Here is a 7,759-nt window from a genome sequence, read left to right on the forward strand (position 1 = left end):
GGGTCCCTTATATAAGTAAACTTCATTTGAGGGCACGCATCTGACTGACCAGCGCCTTGCTGGCCTCACAGTTGGAGCTTTTGAGTTTTGTGTTGGAACCGGCACTTGTGGCTGTGGTCAGGTTTGTAGAGAGAGCCAAGACTAATTTAGTGAGTTGATAAAAGCGCTGCTGATGGGCAGAACGAGAGCTTCAAAGTGTGCTCTTAACAAAACTGTCATCTGTGGGTTGCTTTGGAAATGGTGAATTCTGCCTGTGGTGTATGGAAGAAGTGTGGGCTCATGGAGCCAACTGGGCTTAGGGGAACCCTGCTTCGGAGAAACCTGTGAGCAGTGCCGAATGAAGTGTGCTGGATGGGAGCTTTGCAAGTCATCTTTGCCATTAACTATGGTTTTCCTTCAGTGTTCCAAGTACGCTTTTGTTCCCTGTTAGTAGTGGTAGCTTCAATTATAAAGGTACTAGGGGCCTTCCTTCTCTACTTTTAACGAGTGAACAGTAAAAATACACTCAGTCAACTAAATGTCTTGAAACTGAGGAAACAGCGTTGATTTTTTCATAGAAGGAAGATGAAATGTTAAAGCACAAAACAGTTCCTTGTTCCCTTTTTAGTAAAAGAGGGAAATCTGCAAGTTCGTTACTGAGCAGATTTCTCTGTTCATTTGCACACACTTAAGAAAAGTGCATTTAATTAGGATTAGCAAGCCTCTAAATTGCAGATGGTTCTCAGGGGAAAAAATAGTTATGAGTGCGTTCATGACATTAAAATCAGTACATTTAATTCAATTTCATCTTAATATTAATTCGTAACATCTAAAGTAGTAATTCCTGCAGAAGATGTCCATGTGATTTTAGGATTAGTAGAGAAAATGAGATCTAGCATTTCCAAACATGTAACGGCATGATTGCTCTGTGTAATTATGCAGATTGAGTAGCTACATGCCAATTACCAGAGCGCCCATCTTGACATGCACTGTTATCTGTGACAAGGTCCTGTTACATGAAATGTGGTTTTCTTAGTTAGGGGTTCATTACCAATAGATAATCTGAGCCCAAGTCTGGGTCGTGTGAAGTACTGCGAAAATCAGTAGTTAATAGGGACTGTTGGTGTGTAACTCCAGAGAGAGCAGTCTGATGGGCTGGGGATAGGATTACAAAACAGGAGATTTTGTCTTTAATGCTTTTCAGACTGCTGTATTGATCTCTGTTCTGATCGCAGACTGGAAAGTACAGCATATCTTCATTTAGGGAGATAAGTGCAAGGCTGTGGTATCTTCCCTTATAATTTGTTCTCAGTTTTATTACCGTACCTACTATAAATGAGCTGTATCTTTTTAGGACAAGTACATCAGCTTCACATTTGTTCTGCACTTGTTGAATGTGAAAAGTAAAGTATCTTATTTCATGCCCTGCTCAGTCCAGAACTGAAGTGTGGAACTGGAAAATCCTGGATTCAGGTAATACTGCTCCCTCTATGAGATTTCCTCCCTCTGTTTTTGCAGAGGTTATCTGTAGTTTGCAATACTCAGTACAGTGGCTATCAGCTTCCAGGCTTAGCTGGGCTTTGAGGCCCCAGAACTTCTCACAAGCCTTGAAACTGGTGATGGAAATGTCTGCAGAGGCCCCATCCATCTAGCCAAAAATCTGGGCCTGTTTTGGTATGAATGGTCAAATTTTTGCTCAAGAAGGAAGTTTTGACTATGATGAAGTTTTGGGCTTCTCCAAAGAGGATGTATTTTCCAGGGCCTTCACTCTTGGAAATCCCCTGCTCTTTAATGTGTCACTGCGGCTCAGTGCAAATGAATTAACTTCTCTGTCTACAGTCCCAAAGCTGCATCTCCCTTCCGTTAGAGGAAGAGGCCTTGCACCTTCTATGAGAGGGAGAAAGGCTGTTACCTCTGCTCTAGGTGTGGTTGCCTGGAAATATTCATTATTGCTCCACTGGCTTGTTCTTATTAACAGAGCTGGAAGCTCTAGAATGGATGTGGGGGTGGCTTTTAGCAGTATTTTGATTAAGAGGTAATGCCATGTGTAAGAGAATCTTGTTTCCTCCTGCTGAGAGCTCCGTGTTTGAGCATTAGATGGCAGTGTTAGCAAAGAGAAGACACTGAAATAAGCTTCACAAGGAGAGCTCAGACAGCGGATGGACAAGGCAGGTACAGTGGAAGTGCTATATATCTTAAGGCCAAGTTTACTTGGGATTCTTAAATTAATTAGCAATTACAATAAAGCAAGTTGAAATAAAACAAATGGAGATGCCTTGAAATATACCACACACTCAAGATATTGACCTATTTAAATAGTTCATGTAGCAGAATCCTCAGTGTGTGTAACCTGCACGCTTCACCCTCAAATGAGGTGAACCAAAGGGAATCTGCAGATGTAGAAGCGTTGTCTCCGACATTCCCTTCTCACCCTATCAATATTTACTGAAACGTGTTGCTGCAGAGCAGATTTAGAGTGCAGTTTAGCTGCTGGCTACCATTATATTTGACTGCTTTTGTAATTAAATGATGCATTTTATAACATGGTGCACATCACTGAGACGTTTGTCTGGGCGAATCTTTAATATAAAACTATTTTCATGAGCAAATCTGCTCTAATAATTGTGCAATACTTTGGCATTTAAAGCTAATTTTACACGTATGAAATGTCTTCATTCATCCTTTATGAATGTAATGACCTAATGCAATTACTAATTTTTCATCCCGTGAATAATCGCTCGCAAGGAGCCTTGTGTGATTTCATCCCTGTGACTGGGGAAGCGATGGCAGGAGGAGCATCACCTGCATGGCTGTGGGGCTGTGGGCTGTCCTGGCAACTGGAAGACCAGGAGATGGTTTTGGTGTAAAGCAAAAAGTGCCCTTCAAGTTGTAGGAACAGCTTTCGTTTTGTCACGAGCCTTGACATTTCAGCTTAGAGTTCTGATCTATATATATACGTGTGTATATATCTTCTCTCAAAAAGTTAATTAAAAACATTTCTAAATAAAGTAATTTTTTCACAAACTCAGTGACATTTTAATGTCAGAGTTGAGCATAAATTGTTCAGGAAAACAGAAGGTCAGAGCAACTAAATGAAATTACAATTAATTCAGAATCACGTTTGCACCAAAGCCGGATTTTTTTCCTGTGTTCTTTCCATAGCTGCTCACAGACCCAAAGCGTTTCAGCCTGCAGAGAGAGGGTTGTGTTCATGTCTGGTCTGTTTTTCTGCTGGGTGCGGAGGAACAGCTCTGCTCCTCACTCATCTTCCTTGTACAGATAACACATTTTCCAGGCTCAGTTTTTTGGCAAACTTTACAGCGAATCGCCCTCTAACTGAAGCTCTGCCACAGTGCCCTTGTGCTGCTAATGTGGTTTGTTTGCTCTGGGCCTCGAATGGAGGTGGACCCAATAAGATTTCACACTTCTTCACTTCTGTTTCTTTGTGATCTACGTTTCTTGTTGTGTTTGTGTTTAGGTTTACATTTCTTTTCTCCCTTCCTCTGCAGCTGATACTTGAAGTTACAAGGTAATTGAACTCACGGTTTCTATTCAACTTGGGTCTTGTAAAACTTTTAGCAGAAACTTGGGCGATTTGACAGAATTTGTTTTCAGATTGAAACGTTTCTTTCCCAACAAGAGCCGTTGTTTTCCTATTCGACTCCAACAGCCTACATTGATCTTTAAAGCATCTTTAAAGCATTAGCACAATTGTTTACAGATGGGCTCTGTACACCAAACGTTGGCTTTTCCTTTCCCTAACCCCGTGTGCTGCTGTTTGTCTGAGCTCAGGGGCTGCTTGTTTTCCTCGTTTAAGCACGGTGAATTCTGGGATGAGCGCAGCCAGAGCTATCGATGTTCCATCGTTACTGCGCAGGAACAAGCCAACAAACTTCTCCAACCCTTGTGCTGCTGCTCAGTTCTTGTTAAGTAAATGGAAGTACTTGAACGTCCTGTTATAAATAAGGCTTAGGGTTTAGTTTTTTTTACTAGTGAGTGATTTCTGGCTCTGCAATTACAAAGCTCAGTGTTGGGACACAGCAATGATTACAGCACGCTGCCAAACGTGCGCCCCAAATGCCAATTCAGTACATGGGTGAGTGCTTTAAAAATAAGGACCAGTGATAGTCAACCACCCGTCCATTAAATCCCACTGACAACCCACCCTGTGTGGCACAAAACCTCCTGTGCTGTCCCAGGCTGGCTCAGGATTGTGGTCCCTCTGCAAGGTCTGTAGCACTGGCTTTGGGCCTGGTGGCCCCTGGTGTCACACTGGGTCTGTCCAGGTGCTGCTCAGTGCCCAGGCTTTGCAGTCAGCCCATCTTTATGCTGTAAAGCGTTCAGCAGGGGGAGATGGGGCTAAATTTATTCCTGAATTGTTGAATAATGTAATATACGTGTTGTACATAAAAGGATCACAAACCACCCCGCCTGATTCTCCTATGAAAACATTTAACTTTTATTAAATCAAGACAGTTTTAAGCAGCAGCAGAAATGAAAGCAAAAGCAGCAACTGGAACAGCTTTCAAAGTTGCCCTGTAGCCATAAGAGCCATCTGAGAAGCTGCAGGGTTGATTTTGTTTGTTTGTTTATTTGTTCTGCTGGAGTGAATCACCAACAATTAACAGAAAGAAAGATCCGAGTTCAAACCCTCAGCATATCTCAGAGCTGTCTCCATGCACTGCAGCTGGTATGAGAAGCAGGACTTGGCCCAGCTCTGTGCAGCGGGTCCAGCCCCCAGGATGGACAAGATCTGTCCGTATGTGGCCCATGGGCTCACCCTGCAGCCAGGTGCTGTGTGCTGTTCAGGAGCTGGGGCACGTTCCAGCAGGGCTGGTGCTTCATGGAGCTGTAAACGTGTTCGCAGTCAGTGCTCCGTGCAGGTGAGACTCCCCTCAGGCGAGGATTTGGCCCCAAACCCATCAAAGATGCCTAAAGCATTAACTGTGCTTCCCAGGGAAGCAAGTGGCAGAGGACCTCGCTGCTGGAGTTAAGTCAGAAAGGCGAGACAAAGCCCCGGGGAGCGGTCTGCAGGGAACAAACCTGTATTGGCAGACAGCAAGATAAATGGGATGATCTAATAGTCCTTTTCCATCTCTAAGTTTTATGATTCATTTGTTATTTTAGCCATCTCTATATATTTTTTATTTTACCCTAGAGGGGTTTCTTGAGATGTGTGCTATATATTCCTCAAAAAAATAATAATAAAAATCACTTAAAACAACAACAACCCCTATTGCAGAATCTGAGGCTCTGGCTCAGAACTGCACTTGCTAATGAACGATCTGGAGTGCAGGAGCAGGAGAGTGGCCCTCGTCCTTTGGTCCCTGTGTGCAGGATGGGCCTCGGGGCTGCAGGTGGGAAGGAGATGGGGCGGCAGTGTTTGGCTCTGAGCACTGAGGGGGGGAGGCTGGGGAGGAAGGAAAGGATGGTGCTGGCTGGATGTCCCCCGAGCAGGGCTTGGGAAGAGGAGAAAAGCCTGGAGCTGTGCTGCTGCCTCCAGGTCGTCTTCTATTTCATCACCCCAAGGAGGAGCGATGGCGATTACATACAGCCAACAGGTGATACCGTACCCATCAAAATTTAATGCGTGCAAGTCTTGGGAATCTCTGCCTCGTCTGGCCTGGCCTCATCTGCAGTAAATAACGAGCGACAGCTCGTGCGGCATCGATGTGAGCTGCTGAGCTCCGGCATGTGAGGCATCGCAGGGAGCGTGACGGGGAGCGAGGGAGTGCTTAGGGAAACTAAGTGTTAAACAGAGCCATCCGTCTGAGGTGGAGCAGTTGAGAGAAGGGTATTTGGTATCTCAATCATGCCTGCTTTATGGCTAGAGAGCCCTGGATTTGTGTGACAGCGGCCCAATGCCTCGCTGTAGATTACATCATAAATAACCCAGGCATGGAGTGGTCAGAGGAGCCAGATGAGGGAAGGAGAAGGATGTGCCGAAACAAACCCAGGACGGGGCCGCTAGATTTTCCTTTCCTATTTTTATTCTTATTTGTTATTGAAGATGATTACCCGGGGGAAGGGAGGCTGCTCCAAACCCTCGGTGAGCTCTGCTAAGACAGGCGCCTTCCTGTGGCTTTCAGTCCCACTGCCTCCCCAGGTCAGTCCTTTTCTTCTCCGTACAGAAAGGAGGGGGGGAAAGAAAGAGAGAAAAGAAAAACCCACACGAAAATCAATCCATCAAATGTCATTACAGATTTATTAAGCCTGATGTAGAAAGACTTTTAACAGTAACATCTTCAGAAAGCATAAAAAGAGCACTTCTGTTCAGTCTTGTGCTTTGAAAATCTAAATATATTTTTATCATATAAATAATTCTTTTCATGTTTTAAGTGCATCTGTTTTTTTTTTCTTTTTTTCTTTTTTTTTTTTTTTCCTTTTCAAATTTCCATTTTACAATTGGCCAAAACTGAAGTCTGCATCGACTGAAATGAAGCCATTTGCAAAGCTAATGATGTTGTGAAGCATGTCTATGGTGAATCGTATCAGCTAGATTTCAGAAAGGTAGTTCAATGAGTGCAGCATTAAAATGAGGGACAGCCTCCAGCAAAATCATAATTGAACACACCCAAGTCCTTAATGTCTGCAGTTGGGTTTCCTGATGCAAATTACGATAACATTTCAGATGTGAGCAGTCGCTTTCCAATAGCTGCAGTGGAAAAGAGACATTTTATGCCACAAAGGAAAGAATTACCATGTTTAAAAATGTAAATAATATATGTATAGAAACCTTTTTTATGGAAATGAGGCATTCAGGATTATGGGAGCAGTTTGGGCTATTTTTTTTTTTTCCTTTTTTTTTATTTTATTTTTTTTTCCCTTTTCCCCTTTTAAACACAACAGATAAAGATGTGTGATCTATTATTGATCTATTATTCAGGGCTTTAATTACAGTTCTAAAACTGAAGAGATTTTATTTAAAATGAAGTAAAACTGAAAATCCCTGGGCAGAAAAACGAACGTTTGCTGCGCTGATTTTTTAGCTTTTTTAAACAACCATTTGCCACGATAAAAACACAGGACACAAAATCGCTGCTTTGGAACCATCCACAGAAGAACTTTCTTAGATGCGCTGGGATCCAGGCGCCGTCCTGCACATCAGCAAAGGCATCAGCATAAATAGGTGTGACCTGATTTAAATGCAGTGATACACATCGTCCTGATGGTTCATAACCGGTTTGGGGGGGAGCCCAAAACAATAAAAGCGGTAATTTCCTCTAGTATAAATTATACACATTTATTGAGCCATCAACCGAATATATATATATATGTGTGTGTGTGTGTGTGTGTGTGTGTGTGTGTGTATATATATAAATCTACCACGAATACCTTTCAGGTTGCTTCGTTTACGTGGGCAGTAAGTGGAAGCGGCGCTGCCAGCGGGCCGGGCGCTGCGCTGAGCCTGCAGCACCGCTAGGTGGGACGGTCCGCCCGCACAGCGGCTGCTCCGCGCTGCCGACCGCTGGTAGCATCGGAACGGAGTGAAACATGGCTTTGATTAAAGCAGCCTGTTGGCTCAATAATCTTAGTCATTTTAAAAACATCCTTAATGTGGAAGAGGAACGCTGCGATGTCAGAAACGGCCTTGGGGCCCATTATAAGCAGCAACAAAATAAATAAGGGGGGAGAAATGAGAGGTCATGAAAACGAAATTAAGCTAATGTTTCAAATGTTGACAATTATGAATAGTTCCTCATAGAAGACATTAAAAAAAAAATATTCAGGCACTATTAGATAAAATACAAAGAGAATAATTGTACGTGTATGAGTTTTC

Source organism: Excalfactoria chinensis, chromosome 15 (assembly GCF_039878825.1).
Source record: "Excalfactoria chinensis isolate bCotChi1 chromosome 15, bCotChi1.hap2, whole genome shotgun sequence".
Taxonomy (NCBI): Eukaryota; Metazoa; Chordata; class Aves; order Galliformes; family Phasianidae; genus Excalfactoria; species Excalfactoria chinensis.